Consider the following 15,000-nt stretch of genomic DNA (forward strand, 5'->3'; position numbering starts at 1 on the left):
TGGCGCATGCGTCAGACCATAACAATACCGCTCCCATTTGTTCACACTCCAGCCAATAGCAAAAGGACGGATGGTTTGACGGGACCCGGAAGTGCTGCGCTGTCCGTCTCTGTGCTTCCGGAGAGAAAGATGGAGGCGCTGCACCGGCTCAAGCAGTTCGATGCCTACCCGAAGACTTTAGAGGACTTCAGAATAAAGACATGCGGCGGGGCTCTAGGTAAGCGACGGGTTGAAGGTGACGGAGGCAGTCGGGAGTAGCGGGTGCAGGGAAAGGTCGACGGGGAGCATGTTGGTGACAGACACAGAGGAACCTTTAGAGCAGTAATGAATCATTATCGAGTAACTGTGTATTACAAGCATGTAAAGGATAAAATGCATAGAAATCAGAGGAGGCGACCTGCGATGAGACTGATACTAGATAGAAAAACACATGGGGCAATTCTAGTGCAGAGCTAATCAATTGGATACATTGTATTGTATTAAGCGCTGCGTAAACTGTTGGCGCTATATAAATAAAGGATAATAATAATAATAAATAATAATTGTGGAGTGGTTTCTATGGTGATCATCAGAATTGCCCATTGTACATTACCCTATAGCCTTCTATCTATATATATATACACACACACACACACACACACACACATACATACACATGAGAGATTATTAAACCTTTATGAATGTAAAGCAAATGCAATTGAAGCTAATGGAATGTTATTCCGATTACCCCGTTTAGTGCCTTTTCCTGATCATTGTTTTCTTTATATATATATATATATATATATATATATATAAATAGACCCTATTGTATTGAAGTGCTGTGTGTGGTATAAATTTGACATCATTACATTTATATATCGCCAGCAGATTCTGTAGCGCTGTTACAATCAGTGTGATAATTTAAAGTAACACACAATATCAACCTGGTACATAAAGAGACTGGGGTGCTGCTCTTGTGAGCTTACAATCTAGTTGGTGGTTGAGGTGAAGCAGTAGGACAGGACGGCTTGGATGGGGATGCGTTGGTCGGGTCCGGATGATCTGTAGAGGCTGTTGGTCGTTCGGATGGCTTTGTTAAGACGCTGGCTGAGAGTGTTAGGAAGAAAGGTTGTACTCTTCTTGAAAAAGGTGGGATTTCAGGGGGCTTTTGAAAGTTTGCGAGGAAGAAAGTTTGATGGAATGAAAGGGAATTCCATAGAAGGGGTGCAGCACGGGGCAAATCCTGAATACGGGAGCGAGGTGGAGATCGTGAGAGGTACTAAGAGCATGTTTTAGGGGAATTATTTTAAGGAATCAAAGAATTATTTTTCTCCCGGGCCATTTTCTAGTGATATATAGATTTATGAAATTTGGTATATGTGTATGTGTTAAATGGCTTGTTTAGAAAAAGCGTGATCCTGTGACATCGCAGCTATATTGGTACCTTCTGGAACATGAAGAGCGCCATATGTTACACGGAGCAGCACTTTTTGGCCAAGCTAGAGCGATGCTTGGTGGACTATGCTTTTGGACTTTAACACTTACGATGCACTTACGGAAAAAGCTGCAGAGCGTGCGCACAGACACTTAAAACCTGTTCTGGCAGTGTGGATTAGTAATAGTCTGTGTGCCCAGCATAGAGGCAAAGTCTGTGTGTATCTTCTCGATTACAGCAAATACCATGTAGTGAAGCGTGTAAAAGTAGAATGTGTGCCTTACTCCTGGTGGCAAGAGAGGTTAATGTTAATAAGCTATGTAAAGGTAAGGGCTGGATAATTCTATTAAGGATTTGTTAGCCATAGATCACTTAATAGTAGCCAGGTTGACACATCAAAAGTAACCTAAAGTATAGAGGAAGAACATAGTGTTATGCTGTAAAACTTTTGAAACTGTGGCTACTTTTTATACCGTTTACGCCATTTGATGTTGAAACGGTGCTTGTTTCTCACCTGGCGGCAGCTTGCTTTACTGCGCTGTGACACAAGTGGGTCTCCATGCCCCTTTGAACACTGATCTAGCATTATAAACTCTTAGAGGCATACCCCATGTTTGAACTCCACTGTGAAAACGCAAAAACTAGCTTACCTTCCATGTCAAATGCAGTCCACGTTCTAGTAGTAAGTGAAATAGGCACCATTTTCCACAGGCAAAGCACTAAGATTTGGCCGGGCTATCTGTAAAAGGATTTTCATGTCTCTCATGTGCCGTATTACCAACTGCTTGTCTGCTATTTCTTCATGAATGTCTACCTGGAACTTCTTAATCTTTCTAAAACTAAACTTATTACCTTTCCTCCTTCCATCTCCAACCCTGTACCTGAATTCTCTATCACCAATAACAATTGGGGATGCACCAGAATATCGGTGGCAGAAACATATCGGCCGAAAATGGCATTATCAGCAAAATGGTGAAATAAAATAATTTTTTTAAAAACTGCAGAAAATCCAATGGCCAGCTGGGCCGGGAGGCAGGGGGGAATCGTGTAATGGGGTAGGGGAGGCTGTATGAACAAGTGTGCATGATTGAGGGAATGAATGAGTATATGTGAATGAATATGTGTGTGATAGCATGGATGTGTAAGTGTGGGGTGGGGGCATGGCACAGGGAGGCTGTAAGTGATGTGCAGACTCCATCCTGCAGGGCAGCATTTTGTCTGTGCTGGCAGCAGTAATACTCAAGGGGGTAGCAAGCCAGGTTTCAGCATGTATTGGTGTGATTGCTATATTAAATATGATTGCTAACAGCAATCACACTGCTATCATGCCCAGGCATACCCAGATTCATACATGTACTGGTTGCCTGGGCATGATAGGAGTGTTGTCAATCATATATATATATATATATATATATATATATATATATATATATATATATATATATATATATATATATATATATATACTCCATCAGATGTCCTGATGAAAGTCAGTAATGACTGAAACGTCGACTTGACTTTGAATAAAATGAAATTTAAAGACCTGGAGTGCTGACCATCTTTTTGAAAGTGTTTTTTTATATATATATATATATATATATATATATTGTGTGTGTGTGTGTGTGTATATATTATATAATATTTCATATACATTGTGTCATTTTTATTTTCGGCCAAGTACATCCTGATTTTTTGGTTTCAGTCCAGACTTTTAGTTTCGGTGCATCCCTATTGACAACACTATCTCTCCCACTAACAGGCCCGATGCCTTGGGGTCATGCTCAACTCTAACTTCTCCTTCCTCTCTCGCAATTCAGTTTCTCACCAGATACTGGCCCTTGCACACAAAAAAAAACCATCCACCCGTTCCTCACCCAAGAAGCAACAAAAACCTTCCCTTATTTTATTTCCCATCTTGACTATTGCAACACTCTTTTGGTTGGCATTCATGTCTCCACTCCCTCCTCTGCAGTCTATCCATAATGCTGCTGTTAGGCACATCTTCCCTGCACAACGCAACCACTACATGAAGCCCTCCACTGCCTCTCTATTACCTTTACAATTGAATGTAAAATCCTTGTACCAACATGACACCCTTTATATATTTCTCCCCTTGTAAAAAATACTCCCTACACGATCTTTATTATTATCTTTTATTTAAATAGGTTCGTTTCATCTGTATGTTTCATAGTCGCCTCGATTACAGTTAAACCCTGATTATTTTTTTCCTGTGACACCCATTACCTGATCTCAATAATGTAATAATAAAGCCTCTCTGCATGCCATTTTATATAATTTATATATATATATATATTATTATATATTATATATATATATATATATTAGTCCAAAATGTGTTTCTTTTCTAGATGCTTGATTTAAATTGTGCGCTGTGTGTGTTAGAGTTTTAATAAACTTCTGCTTCACTCTTCTAGTTACGGTGATCAGCGGCCTTATCATGCTTATTCTCTTCTTCTCTGAACTCCAGTACTACCTCAGTAAAGAAGTAAGTAAATGTCTGCGTTGTGTATAACTCTCACAAATCTTCTGTCTAGTCCTAGAGTTTTCAACTGTCCTTTACATACAGAATGTGTTCCTTTGCTATATACATATAGCCAAACTATTACAAACCTGCAATGATTTGTCTATCACGCTTTAGCTTATTAGACACAAGTGTGCGTTAGCAGTTCTATATAGTATTGGCTTCGGTTAAACTTCTGTTAGCGAGTCTTCTCACTAAGACCTAAGTCCACCCCGGATATAACCCTCAAGTAGTCAGTAAATCTGTTATTTTTATGTGTATCACAGTGTATGATAACCCACTATATGCAATCTAATTTCTCTGTGTGTGTTGAAATTCTATGTCCGTTACATTGTTGTGACGTTACGCTTTGGGGCCTGTAATAAACAGTCCTGGTATAAAGTTGTAAAAGCAGAGCACTTTCCATGACTCTTCTAAAGGTTGCTATGGTGACTTCACAATTTCTGCAGCTCTCCATTGGAAAGGCTTGTTAATACCCCAATCCTAACGCAGTAAACTTTTTTGTGGGGTTCATTCCTGTTCGGTTATTTTCCAAAGCTTTATATCCTGTTCCCTCTCCATTTCCTGATATATATATATATATATATATATATATCTCATATTATTTTTTTTCTTCTTTTACAGATCTATCCAGAATTATTTGTCGACAAGTCTAGAGGGGATAAGTTAAAGATTAACATTGATGTTATATTTCCCCATATGCCTTGTGCTTGTGAGTACATGCAAAATGTAACCATACCTGTCATGCGTATGTTGATGCAATAGTGAGGGTTAGCAGGGATCGTACATGAATAACAGAAATTGTAACCTTTTTCTTAGGCTAGATACTGCCATAAATGTTATCTGGAATACTGACCAGACCCCATCATAAAATCAGCAGGGTAGGAAGGGCACCCATGCACAGCGTCCTTAAGGGATACCGGATGTCCTGTCTTGGGTGTCATAAAATGTTACAGGGCATCAGGCACTGGGGTCACAGGGGAGGAGTTACGATCTGAGAAATACGGTTTTCATAGTAGAATCATAACATGAAGATGTTCTGTGTGCCAACAGTGTGTCCTCATGAAGGAAACAAGGCAGGAGGGGGTTAAACAGGAACTTGCTGAGAGGTAGTTAGGGACCGTTTGGCACCTGTACATTTCTAATAACATAAAGCGAGTCAGTTCAGTTTACCCCATCAAACCATATATTTTAAAAACTAGGCACCCCAGGGTATTTCAGATGCTAGTATGTAAACTCCATGCACTAATTCTACTACTTTGTGGTAGTCCCCACCCCCCCCACCCCACACATTGTACTTTTTGGTATGAATGTACAGCTCCTGGTATATGTCACTGTCAAACACCCCAATATGTATCCTGTGTACAGTGATGCCACCCATGCATGGGTTTGTTGGGAAGATAAAAAGCCACATTTGGGGCAAGTGCAATTCAGTTTTTCAACTTGGAATCTTGACATTATGCTCACATGGCCTATTTGGGACATCTTTAAAGCCGGACAGTTTTACCCCATCAACCTATATATGTTTGAAAACTAGACACCACAGGGTATTTTAACTCTTTCCTTGCCCCAATTCTACCATCAGCCTTTCTCAAACTTTGTAGTAGTATTTCATTAGATTAAATATAAATTAATCCGTTCTGTCTTTCGTATTCTGATTTTGAAGTCACATCTTTCAAAGTGAACCCATCGCTATTTTAATTTAACAAAAACTTGTATTTTTAGACTAAATTGACTTTTTATAGAATTTGGCAGTTCAGAGGTATTTTTTAAGCATGAATAGAACTTGGTTTTGGCACGAAATAATGTTTGGGGATCATGGGGTGTTAATGTGTTAAGGTGGGAGCTTGAGAGCTGTTTTTTCCATTAACCCTATTGCTACATTTATAATCTCATACCTACAAAGTGTCCGTTTTTGGAGTGTATCGGTGTTGTGCAGCCCTAGAAGTCACAATAATGTTAGTTGTTTAAATAAAATCCATTAGTCATCTTTTTATGCTTAAATTATATAATAATGGTTGTTCACAAACATTATATTTTCTATTATTGGAAGAATTACAATATGTGCATTTTGTTTCCAGATTTGAGCATAGATGCAATGGATGTTGCTGGGGAGCAACAGCTTGATGTGGAACATAATTTATTTAAGCAACGTTTGGATAAAGATGGCAATCCAGTAACAACAGAAGCGGAAAAGCACGGTATGGATTTGGGAAGGGAGTGATAGGCGTTCATCTATGTATATATGGGTTAGTGGAAATTATCCTTGGGCAAACACAACACAACACAAGATCTTACCGTCTTATATAACTATACAGTGAGGTATACAGTTGCCTCCACAGCCGCCTTCCTTACAGACATCATGTCCTAGCTCTGTCTTTTAAACTTTATTTTTCAAACAAGAAAACAATTAAACAAGCTTTATTTATCTAAAAAGTAAGGATTACACGATTGTAACCTTAAACTTTCTATTAAAATAATGCATTATGACTGCTGTATGAATGCTGTCAACTCCCTTAGTGTAGTGCACATTTTTACATTTTAGCAAAATTAAATTACCAGGAGCTAAGGAACAGGCCACATACATTACTTTTCACTTATACTGTGACCTCTTATGGATATCATTTTAGAAGTGCTTAAAAATCTGTTTTTATAATTCTATAATTTTGTGTGTAAATTGTTTTTGTTTTTTTTCCTACAGTAATGGTATAGATTTCTAAGTTGTAGGTATGTTTATGTTACTGTCTTCCAGAGTTAGGGAAAGCAGAAGAGCAGGAGGTGTTCGATATGAAAAGCTTAGATCCTAATCGTTGTGAAAGTTGTTATGGAGCAGAGACTGACGAGATGAGGTAATTTTATAGTTAATGTGTATTGCTGTTTTTTTTTCTTGTAATTGTATTTATTCTGAATACACAGAGCATGAAGAAAAGCACACAATTTCCCTTTAAAACAACAGGGATATATCGACTAAGTTTAGAATTTCCTAATTTTCGTTGGTAAACATATGGAGCACGTAGAAAAAGAGAGAAAAAAAAAGCCATTTTGTTTATATTGCCCTCTTCATTATAAATTCTAGTGCCCGTACCACAAATTTTAAATTTTCATAATTTCACAGGGGGGTTCCTGCATTTCAGTGAAAGGTAGTTAGTGAAACAGCTAAGTTTTAGCATCCTGCCGCATAAAGATAGTGTTAAAAGGTGGAAATACGCCGGCATCAAAAACTATTTTGCATCCTGTTCTGCGGACTCCGTATCTCCTGCACGGCTTCCTCTCCTATGTTAGACAATAATCCCGAATACAGAAGGTCACTTGTTAAACATTGTCCCACTGGCTTTTGTGCTGATTTGCAATGTCTCGCGTTTCCCCTGTGCTTGTCAGCTTCAGTACAAGTCATTGGTGTTTATTTTGGCTGTTGGTCTTTCTGGAAAAAAAATGTATTTTCCATGCATTGTTTTTGTTCATTTTCCCTTCTTCTTAACCACTTCATTACCCTGTAGACATACAGGCATGTCCACGAAAGGTGTGACAAAGTTAAGACGTGCCTGTACGGCATGCTTTTTTATGGTGGCAGTGACATCAGGCTGTCAGTTCTGCTCCCCCTATCGGCAGAAGGCTGCATCAATGGCTTTCTGCCAGCCGAACATGTGTAACGGCGCTCGGTGTGAATGCTGCTACACTGTTACATAAGGAATGCCTAATCATGCAATCGGGCATTACATTCCAGTGCTGACACCCAGTGTGTAAGGTCTTTGGATCTCTATCCCTACGCACTGATAACTGTGCATCAAATAAATAAAATAAGCCCTGACATCCCATTTCCCTAGCACTACATATAAAAAATTATCCCCCCCCCCCCTAAAAATACTACCCTATAGGGTACTATGCAAGGCATAGATGTAATCAGGGGAAGTTGCCGAGCATAAATTGAGTCATTGTTCATCAGTGGCACATACCGTGTAGAATAAATTCTAAGTAAAATTGCAAAAAACTAAATTTTTTTGTTAAACTAGCATTCCCCATTATTTTTTTTTATTTTTCTATAGTTTCAAACAAAATCCCTCTTTTTTGTTTTTTCCTCTCGGGGTACCTCAAACGTGGAAAATGACTCTTAATTAAACCAACAAAATGTACAGTATGTCAGGTACTAAAAAAAATACTGTGACATAATTTAACACCAAAAAGACACAATGACTCCCGTTTCAGCTCGCTTGGAATCATGGTCAAAGCAGATGCAGAGAAATCTGAAAAGAATAAAATACAACAAAACAAATTTCTTCAACGTAATATGAGTGTGTGCTATATAGTTATGATGCAGTGGTTAAAAAAAGAAAAAAAAAAAGAATAGTCCGTAGCACAATATACCATTTGAACTGTACTAGATCACCTTGTCTAATGGAAATGCCTTGTTCTGTCCTAACCTTTTGCAACGGTTAGACTTCTACTTTACTTTAAATCACCTTGGAATTTAGTGTTTGTTTCTCACTTTTTGTAAATGATTGTCTGAAGAAATGTCTTCATGTGAAAACCCAGCTGGACCTGTGCATGTTGGTGTTCACGTTCTACCAGAGGTCCCAAATGCGCTCTAAGACGGCAGTCACTGACATTTTTTTTTACCAATTGATGGCTAATTCAGAGACGTACTCCAGCAACAGACCTGGATAAGAGTTATTTTGTCTATTCTAGGATCGTGTCATGTCTACTGAGTTTTCTTCTAAGATTGTAACATTCTTTTTTTTTTTTTTTTTTTAGGTGTTGTAACAATTGTGACGATGTACGAGAAGCATACCGCAGGAAGGGCTGGGCGTTCAAGACTCCAGATTCTATAGAACAATGTAAAAGGGAAGGCTTTAGTCAGAAGATGCAGGAACAGAAGAACGAGGGCTGTCAGGTGTATGGCTTTCTTGAAGTCAACAAGGTAACTTTCCGATAAACTCTTTCCTAAACTCAAATTCATCACTTCGGTTGTTACAGATCAAGGAGAAAAATATTACTTTATATATATATATATATATAATGTCCAAAATTAACAATTGCACACCAATCACCACCTTTTTAGCCCGGTGCCAAGTAGCTGCAACAGCAAATCATAAAACATCCAAAAATATGTTTCCTGATGAAAGTCTAATAGACTGAAACGTTGATTGGAAAACTGCAGTTTCTGGAGTGATTATTTAAAGAAGTCCCTGGAGTGCCGGTAACTATTTTTGGATGTTATATATATGTGGAGTTGATGGCTCTAAGACTGCGGCGATTATTGAAATGCAATCATAGGAGCGATGTAATTTATAGATGATATATTAGATTAGTCCGCCATTTTTCTTGTAAAATCAAATAATAATCCACTGAAAAATCAGTTATTTGACCATACTGAAAAAACTGTTAATTTTGGTTTATAGGGCATTTTTGCAAGCCGGGGATTAAAACGGGGTTTGTTCTTTGTACAGGTGGCAGGAAACTTCCACTTTGCTCCTGGGAAAAGCTTCCAGCAATCTCATGTACATGGTAAGTAATCCACCGGAGGGAAACACGTTGCCAGGATTTAGGGTTACAATGTCTCGTGTAGATCGTGTTTTGGTCATTAAATCATTGTCAATTGCCGTTCATGAACTGTGACTTTTGCCTTCTTTTTGTAAATAGTTTATTGAAAGGGTTTAAAAAAACAAAAACACACAAACATAGAAGAACAGTGAAAGAGATGAATACAAAAAACAATCTGGCATCCCATTAGTGAAAGTATGATGGTGCATAAAGAATGCAGGAACATGTTTATTGGTTTAATCCCAGATTAAACACGGGACGAGCAGAAAGACCATATTATATGGCTGCAGATATTACCGTATTTTCAATTACGTGCGTGGCACTCTTACAAATATTTAACATTTCAGTCAGTTTAGAAGCACAATAACCTTAACACACATTAGAGCATACTGGTACATAAGGAGAAGAGGGCCCTGCTTCAATCTATTCATTGTAATCAGTTCAAGTAACTTTTTTTGATATATAGCGTGTGTGTTTTAATGTTTTTGTGCATCTGGGCAGACGATTAAATGGGAAGACTAGATGGGCCAGAAAGATAAATTTACATTGTCTTCCTGGTGCGGCGTAGAAAACCTCAGAAAAACAAAAACAATTAGGTTTGTGACTCTGAGAAATAAGGTTTGACGGTAGCAGCCCGGGGCCGGTGTTTTACGCAGTACTAGAAAGAATTCTAAGTTCAACATTTAATAATCAGCTGGGCTAAAAAAATTTTTTATCTCGCCCATAATTTGAATCGTATCGTTGGTAACTTCAGGCCTCTCTGTCCTTTTCCTTCTGCTGTTGCTGAATGTCACTGGAGGATTAAGAAGTGAGTTAAATGTGAGACGGTGTGGCAGTTTAATAAAACGTATGCCTGCTCTGTAATTAAGGTCTGGTCTCTCTCTCTTTTTTTCCTCTGCCTCCTCTATGCAGTGCACGCTGTTGAGAGTAAGTTACATACGTCTGTCTTCATATGGATCAATGACTGTGTTCTGCGCAAATTGTATAAAATGCTCTGTTACTAACATTTTCTAGCTTCGTTTTTTTATTATTCCTGAGGCATCCATACAATTCTATTGTAAAATAACGATAACCGTTTACTGAATAATTACATTAGGGGTTTTGCCTGATTTCCAGCAAAATGAGGGCATGTGTTTTGCTGCATTTAGAAAGTGTACGGGAAGAGAGCACTTATATCCCGAAATATATTGGAAGATAAAGTGGAGAAACACTGTGCCCATATTAACATGTTGACCGATATTGGCCCACCTAGTCTGCCATCTATAACACTTTATAAAATAATTTTTTTATGTATATATATTTACTTTTCTTATATAAATTAACCATCTCATTATAAAGGGGCATTTTCCTTTAGGATTTTTTTTTTAACTAAAATAAAAGCAGTCTCGCCTTACAAAGATCCCTTTTCCGTTTCAATGTTCTAAAATCATACAGAACAAAATGTTTTGCCGTTTGCAAATTACTAAAATGAGAGAATTAGTAAGGCGTCTAATTACGTTTGCAAGATATTGTACCTAAGTACAGATTAAAAAGGATTAAAAGTAGAGCTTTTCATCTGAAATTAACTGAACCAAATGTGTTTTCTGGCTCGCTTTGTATAAGACCAAATGTCAGTTTGTTTCCTTGGTTTTTCCTTCCCCAGAATTGTGCTAATTAAAGTGTTGCCCGCGCAAGACATTAGGCGTATATTCACTAAACCAAGTGTTTGCAGGAGAGTTCAAAGTTTAAATTCTCCAACTTTATAATGCGTTATTAACCTCTTCGTGACAAAGGCTGATTTTACTTTTTGTACCCTTCGTGACAATGGCCGTTTTAACATTTCTGCGCTGCTCGTGTTTAGCTGTAATTTTCTTCTTTCCTGTTTACTGAACCCAGACACATTAGATATTGTTTTTTTCAGGACAAGAAGGGCTTTCTTTAGATGACATTGTTTTGATTGTATCATATTATTTACTATTAAAAAAGTAAAATTAATTATAAAATATGGTGAAAAATTTAGAAAAAAATGACTGTTTCTAACTTTTAGTTGAAAAATCTTCTACTCATCTATAAAAGGTAATAAAAAAAACCTGCTAAATAGATTCTACTATTTGTCCTGAGTTTAGAAATACCCAATGTTTTTATGTTTTTTTGCTTTTTTCTACACATTATGGGGCAATAAGTACAGGTAGCGGTCACAGTCCATCCAAAGGTAAGTGTTTGGTGTCGCTGGATGCCTCCTGATCGAGGCATTCCAGCGACTCCATTTAAGTTTAGGAGGTGATCGTTGATCGCTCAACGCTTTTAAAACGGGCGTCCGCCGCCATACAATGTATGGCGGTTATTGACGCCCCGGGGAGGGGCCAGACATGGCCCCTGGTGCCGATCGTGGCGTTGCTGAATGCCTCGAGGTCGAGGCATTACAGCAACACCGTTTGGGTGCAGAAAGCGAACGTAGATCACTTTCTGCACCCGTTTAAAGACGTGCCGGTTCTGGCACGTCATTTGTCATAATCGACTTGTTTTTCCGTGCCGTGCCAGAACCGGCAATTGTCATTAAGGGGTTAAATCAACGCTCATTGGACTTCATTAACTAACGAGAGATTGTGTAGGAGAGTCAAACCCAGCGAGCTTCTCATGCAAGGGGAACATTGTTGGACCTGTACAATGTATAAATAAATAATGGAGATTTCCTGATTGCACATTGCTCTGTGCAGAGTAAAGCATCTTAAATGGGTCTTATGTGTACGTTCCTAAAAAGAACAAGGCTTGGGTTTGACTCGAGTGGAGTTCTTTCGTGACGGACTGAAAGTGTATGTTTTGTGCTTTCTAAAATAGCGCTAACCATTTTCTTTTTTCTTACAGTCCACGACCTACAGAGGCTTTGCCTTGACAATGTAAGTATGAGTATGATCTGCTGCGGAATTAAATAACTTTCGGCACTCTAAATATTCGAACTTCTACACCAGCTTGTTGAGAATATTTAAGGTATTTCATAAGTAATATATTGCTGCAGCATTTGACAAAATGTGCCTAAAGATAAACACGATTCTTATTCTAGATCAATATGACACATGATATCAAACATTTGTCCTTTGGAAGGGATTACCCTGGTCTTGTGAACCTCTCGATGGGACAAGCATCGTTGCAATGCAAGGTACTCCCTTTTTTTTTTTTTTTTTCCTTCCTGGTGGTATCTACTCCTATTTAAGACCAGCGACGTATCTTTCGTTTTTTTGTTACAATAGGCTGTCCTTTCTATATGGGCAGTGTTTTGCTAATTATTTGTGCGATTTCTTACATGTTTAATATGATCCTTTGTCTGTGAATATTCAGTACTTCTAATTTTAAATTTTTGTTATCACTAAATATTTCCTTAATGTTTTTTCCCCTTTGCTTTCTCCACAGGTTCTATGATGTTTCAATATTTTGTAAAAATTGTGCGACGGTTTATGTTAAAGTTGATGGAGAGGTATGTACTGTCAGTGTATGGTTTAGCTTGAGTAATAATGGCCTAAATATAAAACTACCATACAAATTTGGTACAGCACTTCACTTGAAGAAGATTCTTGCCAACACGGTAGTTTTACACAAACCAGTTGCTGCTTGATATAGTTACGGTTTTCTGCAAAGAACTGGTTATTGCTGTATACCAGGCGTGTGCTAAGGCTGATGCAGAGAACCCCAGTTACTGAGACGCGGATGTAGGCCAAGTAACTTGCGTTATGTGAAACTACAGCAGTAGGGCGGCATGCGTGCACGCGGAATATGAACTGCAGTAAAGACAGGGCTCCATGTGAGGTACGGGTAAGGTCGGGGGTTGGCGGCTGGCAAGCTGCACTGCTGATAGTAGGGGGAGAGTTTGTATATGTGTAAAGTTGGTATTGGAGTGAGTGTGTGTTACGGTTTGGAGTTCCAGTGTGCTTTTATTACCGTTTGGTGTTAGCATGTCTGATAGTGTGAGTGTCAGCTTCTGGTGTTGAATAATGGATTATTTAGGATTAGTGTAGCAAGGAAAAAGGAAAGAAATGGTATCTGTAAGCCCTAGACTCGTCCTAGCTAAATGGATTGTGTCATATATATTGTGTGTGTGTGTGGTGTATGTGTATGTATGTATGTATGTATGTATTGAATAGATTAAAAAAAGATTTAAGAACAAGCCGAGTAATACCTGTGGTATTTAGCCCCATCATAGTTGACGGTTCTCAGTTCAAATCCCAGGCCTAAGCGGTCTCTGCCTGTTGATCTATCAAATAATATAAACTGATGTTTTGTGTTGCTCTACACTCTATTTGTAGTTTGTGTTTTTATGTTTACGACTCGATAATTACTAATGAGTAGTACAATCCTCTGCATGGATGGATGTTCTACAGAAACTGAATCTCTTTAAATATTTTTCACCAGGTATTAAGGACTAATCAGTTTTCAGTTACCAGGCATGAAAAGATAGCCAATGGATTAAATTGGAGATCAGGGTCTTCCAGGTGTCCTTTGTCCTTTATGAACTCTCCCCAATGATGGTGAAACTCACCGAGAAGCACAGGTATGTAACGAATGTCCCTGCCTCCTCTGAGACTGGTTCTGTGTTGTTTTTTAAATGTGTTTTTTTTAGAAAATGAGCCAATACTGTAATTTATAACAAAGCTTAATTCTTTGCAGGTCTTTTACACACTTCCTAACAGGGGTTTGTGCCATCATTGAGGCGTATTCACAGGTAGGTTTGAATGTTTTGTGTATGTGGTCCATTAACATTTAATGGTGGAAATAAAACATTTGTATGGTTGCTGGAGAATCGCATAACTAGTCAAATACATTTCTGGACCAAAACTTGCCTTTGATGGGGGGCCACCTCCATAAAGATAATTAAAACAGACAGGAGCATGCTTCCGACGCATTTCACTACAGGCTGAGCTTGGCAGTCACGCACCCCTTTAGATACCTCAACATAAAATGTTTCTATATCCAGGTCTAATCAAATTGCAACTTGCACTGTCGTGCTTTTCTTGTGAGTATACAAAAAACCTTGTTCCCAGGGAAAAAAACTTTACAAATTCAAATAACTGTTAATCTTTAATGAAACGGTGACCCTCATATTTCTAAGTCATTGACCACCATGTTAAAGAGCAGTGTGTGAATCTCATTGGGTTCAAATGTCCTTCTCAAGTTGCAGGTCTTATTGACTCTCTAATCTACCACTCAAACGCGTGCCATCCAGAAAAAGATTGAACTGGGAAAGACCACTTAATAAAGCAACTCCAGGAGACCTCCCGACACGCAAGAGACTGCAGTATCTCTGTTCAGCAAGTGTGGATGCCAGGAAAGGGACATTTAAATGACCTGGAGAATGGGTGCGCTGCAAAGCATTAATGTTGACTTTACAAAATGAGAAAAATACACTAAACCAAGCAACAGAGACTCTTCTTATAATTTTATCCAGAGCCTCCAGTGTTTTCCTCTACAGTGTGCATTTTTTGACAACATTCAGGTGGTTACGTGCATTACGTATTTTATGAACTGTTTTGGTTTC

The 15,000-nt window shown here is 38.4% G+C and overlaps 1 pseudogene; it reads left to right on the forward strand.

Moving 5' to 3' along the window:
• Nucleotides 1-129: 129 nt before the first annotated feature.
• Nucleotides 130-14,718, forward strand: LOC149275989 (endoplasmic reticulum-Golgi intermediate compartment protein 3-like; annotated as a pseudogene).
• Nucleotides 14,719-15,000: the final 282 nt, after the last annotated feature.

The sequence above is a fragment of the Sceloporus occidentalis genome, unplaced genomic scaffold (genome assembly GCF_023333645.1).
Source record: "Sceloporus occidentalis isolate IW3139 unplaced genomic scaffold, rSceOcc1.0.p SCAF_253, whole genome shotgun sequence".
Lineage (NCBI taxonomy): Eukaryota > Metazoa > Chordata > Lepidosauria > Squamata > Phrynosomatidae > Sceloporus > Sceloporus occidentalis.